Source organism: Gopherus evgoodei, chromosome 18 (genome assembly GCF_007399415.2).
Source record: "Gopherus evgoodei ecotype Sinaloan lineage chromosome 18, rGopEvg1_v1.p, whole genome shotgun sequence".
Classification (NCBI taxonomy): Eukaryota; Metazoa; Chordata; order Testudines; family Testudinidae; genus Gopherus; species Gopherus evgoodei.
In genome coordinates this window covers 8,979,322-8,995,235 of record NC_044339.1, presented here as the reverse complement: position 1 = coordinate 8,995,235, position 15,914 = coordinate 8,979,322, and the positions used below count along the sequence as shown (strand labels likewise).

General features: G+C 47.7%; 1 protein-coding gene and 1 long non-coding RNA gene across 3 annotated transcripts in view; one reads left to right on the top strand and one right to left on the bottom strand.

Moving 5' to 3' along the window:
• Positions 1-12: 12 nt before the first annotated feature.
• The window catches only part of LOC115636848, a 53,287-nt gene continuing 37,385 nt past the window's right edge, over positions 13-15,914 (bottom strand). For both annotated transcript variants that reach the window (XR_003997090.1, XR_003997091.1), the window contains exon 4: positions 13-1,953. This is a non-coding gene — a long non-coding RNA (uncharacterized LOC115636848). The remainder of the gene's footprint in view (positions 1,954-15,914) is intronic.
• The window catches only part of TMEM51 (transmembrane protein 51), a 34,999-nt gene continuing 32,088 nt past the window's right edge, over positions 13,004-15,914 (top strand). Inside the window, exon 1 of the mRNA XM_030537477.1 lies at positions 13,004-13,119. The gene's annotated coding sequence lies outside the window, so the exon portion shown is untranslated. The remainder of the gene's footprint in view (positions 13,120-15,914) is intronic.

The window sequence follows — 15,914 nt, the reverse complement described above, 5'->3', positions numbered from 1 at the left end:
ATATAGGATCCTATTACCCTCCACCCCTGTACTGATTTTTCACACTTGCTGTCTGGTCACTCTACTTACAACACGTATTTTCTGCTTCATTCTTTTCCTCTCTCTCTTTTTTCTTTTCCTCTTGGGTATTGAGTGGGACAAACAAATATTTAGAAAAAGGAATGTTAAATATACTGGGTAAATTCTGATCTCACTTACAGACAGGTAGCTCCACAGTCCTGGGTGCCCAGCATCTCTGAAAATTAGGCAACTTAGATGCCTGAATATGGATTAGGAGCAATCAGCTAACATGCTAGAGGCTGCATCTGCTAGGCACATATGTGGCTAACTCCCATTGAATCAACGAGAGTTAGTTAGGTTCCTACCTGCATCCTTAGGCACCAAAACAGCTTTAAAATTCTGGCCCATAGGCCCTAATTCAGCCTGGTATTTGAGCATGTGACTAATTTCAAGCATGTGAACAATCCCATTGATTTCAATAGGACCACTTGTGTGCTTAAAGTGAGGTACCTGCTTAAGTACTGACCTCTTAAGTGGCACATAAATCTTGTGTGTGTTCTCTGCACAAGGGTGAATGTCACATTCAAGGACCAATCCCGCAGCTGGTCCATGGGCATAATGGCTGCAGAAAGCATATTTGAGTTGATCCAAAGCTCCTGGAAGTCAATGGAAAGACCCACATTCTCAGCTGGCTTTGCATCAGACTCCCACACAATTCCTTAACTAAGAGCCTGATCTAAAGCTTATTAAAACCAATGTGAGTTCTTCCATTGACATGACTGGGTTTCGGATCAGGCCCTTACATTTTAGTCAGACCTAAGACTTACTGAATTCCGTAGGAAAATCGGTTGTCCAAATGCCAGCTTTGCACCAATGAGCCCCACTGACAACTGAAAGCGGCTGTTCATTGAGCACTAGGATACCATTTACTGTTTCTCTAGGAAAGAACCGTGACGTGCGTATCACGTGATAGCTATTTTAGTATCATTGGTTTATTCAGTTATTAAATACCTTGTTTTAATAACCACTGGAACTGTGTTGAAACAGAGACGGCGTAAATGTTTGTAACCAATGTCCTCCACAAAAGTGTAACCTCAAAAACCACTTCACCTACTCAAAAAACACTTTGCCTACTAAGTAACATACTATCCTCTGTTCCCGTACAGTGGCATCAAATGTCACTTTGAATGGCCCTTTTCTTACCTGTTGAGAGCTCACCTGGGAATCATTTCCTTTGTTAGCAGCAAGGTGTTTTTCATCACATATTTGAATCCAGGTGCCCCAAAGAGAGACAAACCAGCCACGGGCAAGGTCAACAGTGAGACTGAGTCAAAGACTTAAAAATACATCAACCATGGGAACTGTAGTATAGATGTAGGAGGAAAGGAGCTATTTAGATGCCATGCAAATGAATCAGGATATATCAGGTAGTTGTACTGCACCAGAGGGGAGGCAAGGAGAGGGAACATAGGAAAGGCAGGACAACAGGCCAGATTCTGCCCTCTGATATGTGCATGTGAGTCCCACTGGTTTAAGGAAAGTGTTGAAGAGAGGAGAAAGCCGCCGCCAATGGGCAGCAGAGAGACAAGCAAGCAGAAGCAAATCTGTTTTGAAAGGCAGAGTTGAGAGAAGCGAGATCAAACAAACTGTCTGGGTATGGATAAATCAATCATATGTACATACAGGAATCATGCCACCTGCCTCTGAAATGCAGATAGCTCTGTGGTGAAAGGCAGGGGGTGTTTAACAGGAGAATATGAGACCACTGAGTAGGAGAGGAAATGGGAAAGTATTGACATAACTATATGCAGGGACAGAGCATGTAATCACCACACAGGAATTTGGCAAGGAAATTCTACTTAACATTCTGGTAGATGCTTCTGTTATTTCATGTCTGCTACAGGCTGCATCTCTTGGTTCTATTTTTCATCGGTCCAGCCTCCTTTTCTTTCACTGTTACAGAAGTGATACCAAGGTCAGTTCTTAACGCTCCCTTCTAATCGTTATGGAGATGACTTGCCCTTGGCCCTCTGCCTCTAAAACATCCAACCTTGGATGCTATTCAGCTTTACAGAATGGGAGCCCAACGGGAAACTGAGAGCACAAGGAGCTTATTTATGTACATGAAACTCCACTCTTTGTTGCCAACCTTCAGAGTGCCTCTTGGGAATTGCTAGGCATTAATCACACATTTGGAAAAATACCCAGTTAAAAATTGAACCAGGCAGAATCTGAAGTATTAATTAAGTGGCGTCTCCTGAATGTTTTCAGTCTGACATTTAATGGTCACATTTTTGACAGAGTAAATAACAAATAAATACATTTAAATACATAAGATCACAAAACCAGTAACATTAATGTAAACATATAAAGCGTATGTTGTGTCTTCTTCTAGTGGCTAATCCACATAGAACATATAACAGCCCACTATCGCTGCCAGCTACTGGAGTTACTCCTGTAGATCAGGTAGGCTTGAGATGACAGCCTTCACAAATATTACATAAGTGATTAGGAGAGGAAATGTGGAAGAACTGATGTAGCTATATGCAGGGAGGTAAATCAAGGTCTGAGTCTTAATACTGGGAATTCTGAGTAGAGCTCTGGGAAGACGGAAGTTCCACTGTGTGAAGAATTTTGAGATCTCTAAATTTAGCTTCATTCCAAAAAGGAAAAAAACCTGAAAATTCTGAAATTTTCTGTTATGGAAAATTCCAGGGGATAATAGTTTCAGGTCAATCAAAAGATTTCATTTTGATAAATGGAAATGTTTCCCTTCTGTTTTGACTTTTATAGATTTTTGACTATTATATAATAAAATGCAAAATAAAATAAAAAATCTAAACAAAGTAATTTCAAAACAAACATTGAAACCTTTCACTCCAAAAAAGGCAAACCCAGAAATTATGACATTGTCAGAACTATTTTCCCTGTTTTCTCCCTAAACAAAATTCCAGAAGAATTGACCCAATTTCCTAAAATGTTTCAATTTTGATGGAACTGCATAGTCTTAAAGAACATGGTTCCATCAAAGTTTCTCTGACCTGCTCTAGTTCTGAGTTCAGATCCTGGGGTTGGCCAGTGGTGGCATTTGTTACTAAAGCTAATTGAAAAATAGTTGTAGAACAGGTGGAGAAAGGTTTGCTTAACCAGACTGGACTTCCAAAGTGCTGTGCATGGAGGCTTTTGTACCCCCACTCCAAGAAGACATCCGCATGACCAATGCTCAAGATAAAAAAATTTTGCTCACACCAAACATCCTTAAGTGATTTCCCCAGTCCGAGGGCTGTCATCTTGAAATCAGAACGTAACACAACCACCCAGAGTGGAGAAACAAGGAGTGGGGTATAGTCCTGTACTTCCTGCAGTCCTTAACTCATGACAGTTCTCCCACTGAAACTGGACTTACAGAGGGTTATTTGCATGTACCCATGCAAATAAAGCCCTTAATTTGGATAGACATGGTGGACTTTCACCAAATCAACAGAGGGAGTGTTGCCTGCTCTGTCTTTCTGCCAAAAATATTGCTTGCCGATTCATGCTAAGAGTAATTTAAGGCATTATCCCTGGGAACCAGCCCCTGAAATTGGAAGTGACCCAGATCCACCAATGAGCCAGAGGCCGCCTGGTGCAGGGCTGATGGCTCATGGTTACATGTTGGGTTGGGCTAGGCTTGTCTCATTTGGGAAGAAGATTAAGAACTGGGAGTGGGATGAAGGCAAGAGCTCATAGCTCCATGTAGACGAATTTGTCTAGGTGACCCTGTGGAACACACAGTGAACTATTTTCACCTCTATTGGGGAGAGGTAGAGGGGATGTAATTTGGGTTTTGTATTCACAGGAAACTTCTGTCTGACTTTTAAGGCCTTAGGTAACAAGTAAAACTGAGCTCCTAAGGACAAGCAGCGGACATGTCTTGTCTGAGGAGACTACAGATCTTCTTCACCCTCCAGCAAGAAAAGATGTACTGAAAACTCAGCCCCAGCAGATTCTGGATCCTTAGATATAATTTGTGAGCCCATTGGAGTCAGTGGAATTTCAATGGAGTTAGGATTGAGGCCCTTAATATCTAACAGCTGTATGATGCCACTAAATCAAATCCTTAATAACTGCAGAAGGATAGATGGCCTAAGCTCTCTGGAAGAAAGCACTACCACTAGACATGAGGAAATGTGACAACAAGAGTTGCCATGCATTTTAGTGTACATGGAGATATCCTGATTGTATAGTGCCATGTGAGTTAAGCTCCAGCCTTTCCTGCAGGAATGGCAGTCAGGTGTGGCAAGCACCTGCAAATGTGAAAGCCCCGATTAATGGACACATGCCAGCCAAGGGGAGGTAAAACTGGACACACAGTCATAATCACTGCAAAGCGTGCCAAGTTGGTCAGCGTGAGGTAGGCACTTGCTGCTCGGCTCTTAGATCCAACTGGTACATCTGTTCTACTGGGTTGCCTGCCAGTCACAAGCTGGAACAGTTTCAGGGCAATGCTTCTCGTTTGGGCTTTGTATTATACTGCAGATGAGTCATAGATAAATGGCACCAGAACTGTGCATGGAAATTTCTCCCCCACCCCCCGCCACCATTTCAACTAACTCTGAACAAGCCACAACACTGTGTTGTGCTACTATAGAAAAAATGCAGCTATGACTTTATCTAATGGCATTATGTCACATAAGGCACGTGTTCATGCGACAGTGGGATCTGGTAGGTTTGTCCCTAGGTCTCTGCGTGTCCAAAGGATGTACACCTTGCGAACCACAGGAACATGCAACCATAAGGCTGTTGCATTAGCTGCACAAAGACTTAGTAGAGGTAGATTCCAAAGGAGTCATGGTCAATTAGCCACCGACTAGCACGTGCCCATAGAGACAGATGAGTACAGTGGAAGCATTAGGGGAAAAAAGCAAATTGCAATTGTTTGAAAGGGCTAAAGTGTTCAGACAAAGCTCTAAGGGAATGCAAAATTGCATTTGCAGCAAAATCAACGCACGCTGTAAGTTTTGCTAGTTCAGTAAAAAGAAGATGATACTGACGAGAAAAGAAACAGAGAAAATATTGTCCCAGTCTATTGTTTCAGGGTGAGACCTCTTTAAAGAAGTCAGGCATAGCCCTGTGGCTCCCACCTGTGACTGACTAGCTGAATCTCAAGGGGGAGATAAGGCCAACAAGCAGCTTACTTGGGGGCTGGGAGGGAGCTGTATGGAGGGGATTGCCGGAGATTCTGGGTCAGGGAAAGTACCAGAAAGGGGCTTGTTACACTTGGTAGGGGACAGATCTGGCTAGTGACACCTGCTCGCTCAGTAAAAGCAGTCTTCTGAGGCAGTAGGTCTTGGGGGGCCAGGCAGCAGGACCTGGTTTACCTAGCTGATTGATATTGGACTGTATTTGAACAATAAATACACCTCTAGGAAAAGGGAAGGAAATATTGATAGTGGTGGAAATTCCTTTGGTGCAGCTGGCTGGTAAGTTGGCGTGTGGGCTTACATGAGTGTGGAGAAACTAAGGCAGCGGCAGGGTCTGATGCTTAGTTTGAGGAGACCCTGTTACAGCTATCTAGTGCCTATTAAGATAACTTTACATATATTACCAAAATGAATTGGTCCATATGAAATCTCCAGACTAATAAGGAGCTAAGTTTAAGTAAACTTTAACAGTAATAAAATGCAAGTTTTTTAAATGCATGAATATCAATGTCATAGATAATGGTGGCAAGGGGGCTAGATCCTCACCCTTTGTAGACTATAATAGCTCCATCTGAAGAGCTGGTATATGCCTTTTAACCAATACAGCTAGAGTCACTTACTGTGACCTCCCATTGTTATGTATTATTTTCTTATAGCGGGTACCATCCTGGTTCACTGGCCTGGGCAAAGGCCTGGGAGTCAGAGGGGCTGTGTACTGTTTTAAATGCTTCCGCTGATTCACTGTGTGATGCTAGGCAAGTTATGTAACCTCCCTGTGCCTCAACTTTCACACCTGAAAAATGGGTATAACAATGCTTGTGTCTTTTTAAAAAATACATATGCAGTATTGTTGTAGCTGTGTCAGTCCCAGGATATTACAGAGACAAGATGGGTGAGGCAAGCTTGTCTCTCTCACCAAGTTGGTCCAGTAAAAGATATTACCTCGCCTACCTTGTCTCTCTCTCTTTTTTTAAGTGCTTTGAGATCTACAGATGAAAAATGCTGTATAAAAGCTAAATATTATTCCTTTAAAACTAGAGATGAGTCTGATCTAGAATTCTGGATGGATGGAGGTTGGATCAGGATTTGCTGTTCTGTTCAGGCTTGTCTTGATACAACTCCAATCTTGGGGAGTGTACTGATCTGTATTAGAGTTAGGCCTTGTACTTCAGTTTTGCCTCTAAAAGCATTCTGGCTTTCCCCGGTCTAGTTGCTCATGAGTATGCTACACACTGAATGGTCTTGCTGGATGTCTGCTAGATAAATAAAATACTCCTACATTTCAGAAGCAAAATAACATGAAATGTCATGCCTAATTTTGCAAAATAAACTAGTGTGGGTTTTTTGGGTGCTAACCATGAGATACCTTAAAAGGGCTTGATTTTCTGGAAGTGCTGAGAAGTTAACCTCTGACTATCAGGTGCCTTTAAGATGTCTTGAATTGGACACCCAAAAATTGAGGCACCTGAAATCACTATTCAGTTCTGAATTAACTTCCATGTTTGCTGTAACTGTTCTCATCAGCATTGCAAGCTCTTCTGTGAGGTTGTATTCAGCATAATGTATGCTGGTTTTTTAGATACGTTCTAGCTGCTGTCAATGGGGAACAACAGCAAAAATGAAGTAAACAGTGTCTGAATTTCTCAACCATTCAAATAATTTTCCACTGATTGCTTAAAACTGCACATCTGGTGAAATGAGCGAGAATACATCTAAGCAATTTCATCTCCTCCTTTCAGTACAATTCCTCCCTTATCTGATACAGTAACTATTTCTGCAGCCCTAGTGACTGGAGATACACATTGCTCTCTGTCTCTGCTGAAAACTCTTGTTCCGTGAAGTGGTGCAGTCACATTGAATTCCTTAATGATAGCAGTTGTTAGTAGGAACCCCAGACTAGATGGGCTGGTGGCAGCATTTTCAGCACCATGTTGCTGAGACATCCACAGAACGGAATTAGATGACATGATAGTCACTGACGAAGGCTGAGATACCATCTACCATCCACCCAAGGACCCCCAGTGTTTCTAACACCAAGGGAACTGAACTATGTTAGAAACAGTTTGCAAATGCCCACAGTGTAGACAGGGTTCCAGAGGCCACTCAGGGCAAATCAGTAGCCCACTGTCTAACGCCCACCATGGGGCAGAAAAATGTGATGCGGAGAACCAGGGTCAAGGACTTCTCCAGGAAAATCATGAATCCACTAGCACACAAACCTGCTTAGGGTTGAACACAGCAATCCTTGGCTTTGATATGGCTGTTGAGCTACTCGGAACTGACTACTGCAGATTGTGGCTAAGGGGTTACTGCCTTCTTCCCTCATGCCCTTTAGTCAGACTGTCCGCTCATTTCCAGAATTTCACCCAGAGGGTTTTTTTTTTACAGACTCTACACAGGAAAGAATTACTTCATCCACCACTAACATACAGCCACCTCTGGGCTGGAACATTGCAGCAGTTTAACAGTGCATGACAACACTATACATTAGTTTAGGACAGGAGGTGCAGAATACCAGATCCCGATGAAACTGTATTAGGGGAATTGGGGGGGGGGGAGTAACTTCAGAGGCAGTGTTGTCTAGTGTTTAGAGGAGGGGACTGGAGTCAGGCAGCCTGGGTTCAAATCCTATCTTCCCTACATGTGGAACTCCTTGCCAGAGAATGCTGTGAAGACCAAGACCATAACTGGGTTCAAAAAAGAACTAGATAAATTCATGGAGGACAGGTCCATCAATGGCTATTAGCCAGGATGGGCTGGGATGCAAAACCATGCTCTGAAGTGTCCCTGGCCTCTGTTGGCCAGAAGCTGGGAATGGACGACGGAGGATGTATCACTTGATGATTACCTGTTCTGTTCATTCCCTCTGAAGCACCTGGCATTGGCCCAGAAGACAGAATACTGGGCTAGATGGACCATTGGTCTGACCCAGTATGGCCATTCTTATGTATAAGCAAGTTTGGGAAAAAGGCAGCATTTTTAAACACAGGTTTCAAAGTAGAGGTGCCATAAAAATCCTATTAGCTGCATGTATAGCCCTAGTTAGAGAGAAGCCTATTCATGAAAAGATTATTGTTTAATCTTCAAAGCCTTTGGTGGAGAAGGGGAACAAAATCAGATTTTCTGGTTGCCCTTTGCTTCCGTTTTATGAGGCTGCACCTGCTACATTATTCAAAAAAGCTGCCCGAAGGAATACACCACAAATCCAGAGGAAAAGAGGAAGGCGAGTGATTAACCCTCAAGCATCAGCCCTGCCACGCTCATGGGATCAAGATGACTTAGTTCATTTTTGCAACAAAGCTGCTTTCCAGCCAACAAGTAAATGGGATATTTATTTGCATTCTCCCAAGTGCCATGTTCACAGTACAGCACAACAGATGTAATTATTGACAACCACAGCAAAAGCCTATGCGGGGGCTCTTGACCTACCTTTAGTTTGACCTACTAAAAGATGATAAGCCTGAAAACACTGTGGTAAATAGAAATTAAAACAAAACTGAGACCTCCCGTAAAGGAGAAGCTGAGCTCCAACCCAGAGACTCCACAGCTCTGGTTTCTTCTTTGTTCTTGGGGCCTGATCCAAAGGCTACTGCAGTCAATCTAAGTCATTCCACCGACGTCAGATTGACCTTGGATAAGGCTCTTAGCACGCCATAGCAAACAGAAAACTGAAAGTCAAAACACTGAGTTCTAGTGAACATGTGGCATTTTGTATCTGATCTTTGTTAATGTAAACAGGCTTTGGAGCAGGGACTGCGTCTACTTTGGCTTTGTGCCCCACTTATAAAATGGAGCCCCAATCCTGGTAGGGGCTCCTCGGAGCACTACTGTAATCTCAACAGTATGTACCACGACTACTATTGGACACAGTACCGTTCAAAAAGATCGCAGGGTGCTTTAGAAATTTCACTAGTTGATGCCATTCCCACCATCTGTCAGAGGGAAGACCACTGTATTTGGGAGCTGTCAGGTGGAAATTCTGGTGCTGGATCACTCTTGCCAGTCATTATCTTTTCAGCAGTCACTCATCCCGGGAGATCCTGCCCCTCACCCAGGAGATGCTGCTTGCTCTGACATCACTCCCCAGTGCCCTCATGCCACCATGACTGCACCGCCCTCAGCCTGGCCTCACGGGAACTGTACATTTATCTTTCTACATTTTGCTCACTCATGCTTTAAGGGTGGATTTTCAAAGATGCCAAAGGGAATTAGGCACCCAACTCCAATTGGAATTTGGGTTCCTTACTCTCTCAGACTCTCTTGAAAATCCCAGCATGAACTGTAACCTCTGTTGGGCAGTAGTCTAGTCTTTGGCACAGTGTACTTCTTACAACACGTCCTTTGAGCCAATAGCTCTAAATAAATTGTTGCTAATGATTGTGAATTTATCACAAGTCCTGTGATATTTGAAGTTTTACTTTTGTCTCCAGGAGCTGGGGGTCTGTGATTACATGGGAACCTCAGCTCTCAGGCTCTTTAAAAAAACTGTTTCTAGTTTTCGTGGCTGCAGAGTGAACCCTGAAGACCCGGAAAGCAAATAAAAACCACCATTTTATTATTTTCCAAAATCTCGTGATGTTTAACCCAAGTGTGTGTGGTGTATGTGTATGTGTATAATCCGACTCATGATTTTAGAATGTTTGGATTGGCAATAGAACCTTGCAACCCCACCTGAACCTGATGGTCTCCACGCACTGCCCCCGCCCCGAGCGCAGCTCCGCAGATCCCACTGTCTGGAAGCTGCGGCCAATGGAGCTACAGGGGCAGTGCCTGTGGCAGCAACCCATACAGACCCTCTGGTCTGTGCCCCCATAGAGACCCCGCCTAGGAGCCGCTGCCAGAGGGGTGTGCTGGTCGCTTTCAGGAGCTGCCTGAGGACCCTGCACCCCAGCCCCTCTCAGGACCCATACCCAAGCTCCCCGCTCCAGGGAGGGGGGATGGAGTGAGCAGGGGCAGGGCCTCAGAGAATGGGAGGGATACGGGCGTGGCCTTATGGGAGGGGCGGGGCACAGGGTTTTGAGCAATTAGAGTGTTGGCAACCCTACTGGGTGGGCATCTAGAAGCAGGGTCACCCGGGGGGGCAAGTGGAGCAATTTGCCCCAGGCCCTGAGCTCTGCAGGGGCCCCCAAGAGAATAGCTGAGGCTCCCTCTCTGACCTCGGCCCGACTCCACCTCCGCCCCTCTCCTGGAGCCTCAGGGCATCCAGCAGCGTCCCAGAAAGTGCTGCAGCGTGTCTCTGGCGGGGCCCCTGGGCCCCGCCCCGCTCAGAGCCGCATAGTAAGAGGGCGGGACTGCGAGCTCCAGGCTGAGCTCAGCTCCCTCCGCTCGGCCTGGAGTCGCAGCCCTGCTCCCTTACCAGGGGCCCCGTCGGAGCAGCACTGTTCAGGGATGCTGCTGGATGCGCTGAGGCTCCGGTTGAGGGGGGAGCCGGGGTCGGGGGGGTTGGCTAAGGCGCAGGAAGTCCGAGGGACAGTCAGGCCACAGGGAGGGGGCAGAGGTTGGGGTGGGGGTCAGGGGACAGGGAACGGGGGGGTTGGATTGTGGGCATTCTGAGGGGGTCTGTCAGCGGGGGGGGTGGATAGGGGTCGGGGCAGTCAGGGGACAGGGAGCAGGGGTGAGGTCCTGGGGTAGTGGTGGGGGGTGGGGTCTCTGGGGGACGGTGAGGGGACAAGGAGCAGAATAGTTTGGGGAGTCTGGGGGGTGTGGGCAGTTGGGGGGCAGGAAGTGGGTAGGGGTCAGATAAGGGGCAGGGCCAGGCTGTTTGGGAGGCACAGTCTTCCCTACCCTAAAGCTCATTCAGCAGTTTGAGGCTTGCAGAAGAGCCAAGCTGTTAGCTTTTCCATTAGGGCTACCCTCCCTTTCACTTCTCAAATGCCAAATTATAATCTATATTTAATTTCAGTGCCATAAGGAGATTCACCTCAGGGGAGGGTAGCTTCATTTAAAAATAGCTACGGGGGGAGGGATCACATGAGAAGAGCAATATCCTACACCACCTGCCTCCTTCCCAACCTACCATGGGAGACCCCCCACCCCTGCATTCCTCGAGGCTCCAAAGGGGTTAATTTAGTGGTTCTCAAACTTTATACTGGTGACCCCTTTCACATAGAAAACCTCTGAGTGTGACCCCCCCCCGTTATAAATTAAAAACACTTGTTATAAATGCTAGAGGCAAAGTGGGGTTTGAGGTGGAGGCTGACAGCTCACGATCCCCAGGAATAACCTCATGACCCCCTGAGGGGTCCCGACCCCCAGTTTGAGAACCTCTACGTTAATTTAATTTTAGCACCCTGGGTCCATTCACATGCATGTGCTATTTTGAGCATTTCAGTTTTCACTCCATAGATTCTGGAACAAGCTCAAATGCTCAGTTCGTAGAATATGTATATAAGCTATACTAAAGACAAATCCACAGTAACCGTCTCCAGTTTGTGAGGGACCCCAAGGAGCCAGTCTCTAGGAAACAGATAAATGTGTGGAGGTTAAGTCCATTAACGGCTATTAGCCAGGATGGGTAAGGAATGGTGTCCCTAGCCTCTGTTTGTTTGTTAGAGGGTGGAGATGGATGGCAGGAGAGAGATCATTTGATCATTGCCTGTTAGGTTTACTCCCTCTGGGGCACTTGGCATTGGCCATTGTCAGTAGACGGGATACTGGGCTGGGTGGACCTTTGGGTTCATTTAGATTAGAACATAAGAACAGCCATACTGGGTCAAACCAAAGTTATGGAGACAGATATGAGTCGAGGAAGCCAGCAGAGTATCAGACACCTGGAAAAATCTGACTGGATGAGCTCAGGCATTTGGTCACAAGCTGAGGTGGTTCAAAAGTTTTGGATTTTTTTTAAGCAGAATTTTTGTATTGTTTCTTTAAACATTCAAACACAGCAAGCAGCAAATATTTGGTCACACACTTCTGAAACCCCAAACCATATTCAGGTTTTAGCAGATTAATTTCAGCTTTTCAATTAAAAAAACCACAACGAATTTTGAAGGAAAGCAGACATTGTCCGTGATTTTTTCTATTTTTTAAAGCCCCCTAGTTTTCAATCCAGAAAAAGTTTTGATGGAAAATATTTGTCCAACCCTTTTAATAAGCTCTAGTGCCTTTTAGCACTAGCTGATGCTGAGAACCAGCGATACCTTGTAAAGAAGTTTTCTCAAAACTGGGTTTGTGCTGAGATGCAGCAGGTTTATTTTTCCCAGGGCTGCCTGTGGGTGTGGAGCAAGTGGGGCAATTTGCGCTGGGACCCCCACAAGAATACAGTATTGCAATTTTTTTTATGGAAGGGGCCCCCAAAATTGCTTTGCCGCAGGCCCCCTGAATCCTCTGGGCGGCCCTGTCTGGAAGCCCTGACCATGCTGGAAGAGAGTGCCCAGAAGCACTGTCCAAATGTCAGGGGGACCGGCCTCCGCATGGGTGCGTGGGGGCCCACTGACTGTGCTGCCCTGAGGCCAGGAATTGCTGCCAGCAGGCTGGCCAGAGGGGGTGGCACTTCAGTAGTGGGTCCCAGTGGAAGGAGAGGTGCTATGAGGATGTCAAGTAACATCCCTGTCCCACTGAAGCAGCTGTGGGAAGATCAGAACTCAGCTCCCGCACCCAGAGCCCAGGCCTGGCTAGAGAGGCTGCAGACACCAGCAAGGGCCATCTGGCCCCGAGCCCACGCACTGGCTAGGGCGGTTCCTGGCTTGGCCGGCCGCCTGCACACGCCCCTCATTGCTGTGTCGAGTCGGGAGGCTCTAGGACCCGGGCGCGGCGTCCAGGGGGCGTGGAGCGGCCGCGGGGAGGGCACTGCAGGAGCCGCCCGGTTGCTGTTCGCTTCCTGCTGCCGCCCTGGCTCTCCCCTGCCATGGGGAAGAGGAGGAGGCGGCGGCCGCGGCGCGGAGCAGCGCTTGGGGAGGGCTGCCGGGCATGGAGCGGTGCCCGAGGCGCACAGGTAAGTGGGGCCCGGGCGGGACGCGCACCCCGGAAACTTCCCCCCCGGACTTCGCTCCCCGTGCCCTGGGGAGGGAGCCGAGTCCGTCTCAGCCTGGCGACTCCAGGGGGAAGCTGTGTCCTGACCTGGGGGCGCCCGGAGCCCTCCCTCCGCGGGGCGCCCCGGCTCCAGGCAGGCTCCGAGCGCTCCCCAGGGGCTGCACCTCCCCTGCCCGGTGCGCTCGGATCGCAGGGGGGCTGGACTTGCCAGTCATGGGGCACCCTCCGCTCCGGAGCGCCCTGGTCTCCGGTGGACGGGCTGTGCCACGCCCCGGCCCCGGATTTCCACCTCCGACCCCGGGAGAAACCCGCCGCTTCTCCTGCGCCGCTCCCTCTTGCCCGCGCTTCCCGGGCGGACTCGTTCCTCCGCCTTCGCCCGGAGTAACTCGCTCTCTTTCTCCTGTTGTAACTCTTGGCCCCGGATCTGGCCCTGGCCGGAGCTGGGAGCAGGGTCCCTGCCGCACCGGGCTGTCCTGGCGGGCTTCTGCTTTGCGTCAAAGGTGCTGGGTAGGATCCGGAGTTCCTCCGAGTGGCTGTTCCGCAGGCCACTTGTAGACTTTCCTGGCAGCGGTGCGCACGGGTAGGGAACTTGCCACTGGGGCAGGTTGTCTCGGATTTGAGCAGTGAGCCTCCATAACTGGGCGGGCCGAACTGCTCCTTCAACTGGAAATGATTTGCACTGCGATCACCTTATTTCGTTAGCCAGAACTTGTCCTCCAAGCACCCTGTAATCCAGGAGTGGCCAAGTTTACTGGCTCTCTGAGCCCCATACAGGACCGGCGCTTCCATTTAGGCGAGGGCACCAGGATTTGGGGGTGCGGCATTTTGCCATCCTCGGCGGTAATTCGGCGGCAGGGGGGTCCTTCCACGCTCTGGGTCTTGGGCAGCAATTGGCGGCAGGTCCTTCTCTCGCTCCAGGACCCGCCACTGAAGTGCCCCAAAGACCGGGAGCGCTGAAGGACCCCGCCCAGGGCGTCAAAAACCCTGGCGCTGCTCCTGGCCCCATATGATAATCTTCAGAAGTACGAGAGCCGGGTGCAACTGTCAGGGCTCGGGGTTTCTACCCTGTGGCAGGGTGGTGTGGCTAGGGAGATGCTTCTGAAGCCCTGAGCCCCAGCAGGTGCCTCCCTAGGGTGGAAGCCCCAAGACCCTTTTCCCCAATGGGGAGAAGCACCCGAGCCCCATCATCCTGCTGCAGGGCAGAAGCCCTGAGTCCTCCGCCTTCCTTCCCCCGTCTGGTAGGTGGAGATTGGGGGTACATGAGGGGCTTCCTGAGACGCTTCAACTGTAAAAGAGCCACTTGTGGCTCACAAGCTGCAGTGTGGCCACTGCTGCTATAACTGGTGTTGCAGTTTGCTCGTTGGAAACAACAGGACTTGAATGCCATTTCCTTATCAATGAGAGTTTTCACTATCAATGGGTTTCACTGTAGGTATCCTTTTCGGGTACCGCTGCCATATGAGAAAGGGTAGCCTTCTGTCTGAGGGATTCAACAGGGACTGGGGAATCAGGATTCGGTTGCCTGTTCTGCCGCCAACTCCGTGTGACCTCAGGCAAATCGCTTAATCTCTCTGTGCTGCCACAGATCCCCACCTGTAAATGGAGATACGATATTTTTTCTCCCACCATTGATCTTGTCTGTGTGCTCTTTGGGGGCAAGGACTGTTTTGTTACAGTACATAACAGTGGAGACACTATCTTGTTTTGTGTTTTTAGGTGTTGCTACAATACGAACACTAATACCTAAGGGCCAGGGCAGTAATTGCTGTAGTATCTGGGTGTCAAGAGGGTTATTGCACTGCTGGTATGATAGAGAACTACAAAGATGACTTGGGCATGTATATTACAACTGAGACAACTGCCTGTCAATAAAGTTGCACCCCCTCCCCTGAGCTGAATGTAATTCATTATCAATCATTGCTTGGGTATCTTATAATTCCGTGCAGTTTTATTAGTACTCTTTGTGGGCATTTGATGAGCACAGTTGAATTAGGCTAGAGGGAAAACTTTCACGGGTGAAGTGATGCAGAATATTAGGGAATTCTGGATGCTCATTAACTACTGAGGTGACCCTGGGGGGTACTTTCTGTATGCTACCTTGCAAGTAATATGGGGGAAAGACTGGAGTAGTTCCTTAACTTAACCGGAACAAGTTGGCACTGCTATCTCATAGAAGAAGATTGTGTGCCTAAGAATATATTTATATCTAATATTTCCCAAGCTGGTGTTTTCAGCATCTCTAGTGTGTTTTAATTCATCTGGTTATAGTGGAATGGTTAATCAAAGAAGAACATTTGCCTTACCAAATGGCCAGGTTTCAGAGCTGAGGACAGAACTTCCAGCAAAAATACTGAGGCGGGATTAACCTGTGTAATTGATTTATAGTGATATACATAGCCCCCTTCTGTAGGGGAGCAGGAGTTTGGGGGGGGAGGTTGGAGTTTACTGAGATGAGGGATAGTAGAAAAATTGCTGGGTAAAACATCTTTTTTGTATTAAAAGGGAAGAGAGAACATTTGGGACCAGTTTGGAGCCAGGAGTCTGAAAGATTCCTAGCTAAGCTACTTCGCTTTTCCCAGTCTGATCCAGACCCCACCCACTGGCACTGGTGTAGGCTTCTGTGAATCATGTTGATTGTCTCACTCATAAATAGTGGAAGTAAGGGCATGTCTGCACTGCCCTGTAGTTTGGACTACCGGGGTGTGAATAGCAGTGTGCACCAAAGTACTGTGCTAAATGTTGCCTGCATGGATGCTG